This window comes from Loxodonta africana, chromosome 3, assembly GCF_030014295.1.
Source record: "Loxodonta africana isolate mLoxAfr1 chromosome 3, mLoxAfr1.hap2, whole genome shotgun sequence".
In the NCBI taxonomy this organism is placed as follows: Eukaryota; Metazoa; Chordata; class Mammalia; order Proboscidea; family Elephantidae; genus Loxodonta; species Loxodonta africana.
The window spans coordinates 170,344,505-170,346,261 of NC_087344.1; the positions used below are offsets into that span (position 1 = coordinate 170,344,505).

Genomic DNA, 1,757 nt, shown 5'->3' on the forward strand with positions numbered 1-1,757 from the left:
CTTCTGCATTAAAATATTGATAAAATATTACTAATATTGTGAGTAAATTATACTTTGTTGCTTGCTAACTGAAAGGTTGTATGTAGGCCCAAGTCCACTCGGAGGCCTGGCAATCTACTCCCAAAAAATTAGCCACTGAAAAACCTAAGGAGCACAGTTCTACTCTGACACACATGGGGTTGCCATGAGTTGCAATTGCCTCAACAGCAACTGTAACGAGAAAAAAAAGGTGTTAATAAGTCATGGACCAGAAGCAGGAGGTGGCCACATTTTGTAGTTGTATGAGCAATATTCTTTTGTGGCATGGCTCCTATGCTTGTGTCCATTCGTCTTTTCTAGACTGAGAACATGGCTCTATGGCTTAGTTGGTTAAGGTGCCTGTCTCGTAAACAGGAGATCCTGGGTTCGACTCCCAGTAGGGCCTTAACGTTTTCGTAGGAAGTTACGTCTCAGAAACCCTGGTGGCGTGGTGGTTAAGTGCTACGGCTGCTAACTAAGAGGTCAGCAGTTTGAATCTGCCAGGTGCTCTTTGGAAACTCTATGGGGCAGTTCTACTCTGTCCTATAGGGTCACTATGAGTCGGAATTGACTCTATGGGAGTGGGTTTGGTTTGGTTTAGACAGAAGATTCGGATGAAATTAAAAGAAGACCCTTCATTAGGCAAGGTGTATACTTTTTCGTATTTGTTGGTTTTAATACATTTTTTTTTTCCCTCATCCTTAAAATCATTCTTACTTAAGTGTCAACCTCGGGGCATTTTGTTTGTGAAGGAGTTCTGCAATCTGTATGTAGTTTGGATTTGCAGAGAGGGGAGGGCGAGGCAAAGGTGATTATGAACCCCTTGAGTGGCAGATGCTGGAGATAAGTGTCCATACTTTGCAGGTAAGCCAGAGCCATGGATAGCAGGCCTCAGGGCCAGACTGAAGATTTGGGCATTGATTACATTACAGCTCACCCCAGCACAACCCTGCACTCAGTTCAGCACTTGGAGTGGCATCTGGGAGCTGCTCATTCCAGTCCCCAACACTATATTTAAATAGGGATGTGCAAGAGGCAATTTGGCTTACGTTGGGCTTAGAGTGCAAGTAAGACTAAATTCTAAATAATTATTGTTCTCTGGTTTGGTTCAGATGAGCAAAAGCTCTGCTGTCTGCAAAGCCAATGATAAATTAAGCATGTTTTCTGTCACAAAAATTGACAAGATGAAGTGTCCCGTGGTCATCACATTTCTGATTATGGAAGGATCATTAACAAGCAAACATCTGGCCGTTATTCTTGATGAATCTGTTCCTTGATATCTCTTGACAAGGAGAGTGGGAGGGATCAGTGCATTGAAGCACAGCTGAACTGCATTGTGATGACCCTGGCCATTGAATCTAGTAGTTATTATTAATGAAGCATTCCGCATAATTGATTATTTGATCCTGAAAGATACATTCGTCATAGTGTGCCATAGGACATGTGCATTGGCTCAGGAGCAGAAAAACTCCTCCGAAGAATGTCTGTTTAGAGCTCCAATTGGTGACTTGGCACAGTGATTACAGAGGACGTGTGGGGGCTAGGTGTCAAGCAATGATTAGTCACAGGTTCCTGACACAACGTTGTGGATAACAGAGTTAAAAAATAAAAGGCATTCTTCAATACCCAGAAAGCCATACACTCAACGAGGCGTACTCACGGAAACTCTTTTCCTGAGCTCTGAAGACTGTTCCCTGATTGACTACCTCCCGTGCAGCCAGGGGCAAAGTACACCTCAG

At 43.4% G+C, this 1,757-nt stretch overlaps 1 non-coding gene across 1 annotated transcript; it reads left to right on the top strand.

Annotated features, from left to right (window-relative positions):
- Positions 1–350: 350 nt before the first annotated feature.
- TRNAT-CGU (transfer RNA threonine (anticodon CGU)) lies at positions 351–424 on the top strand. The gene has a single exon. It is a non-coding gene; the product is annotated as a tRNA-Thr (tRNA).
- The last annotated feature ends 1,333 nt before the right edge of the window (positions 425–1,757 follow it).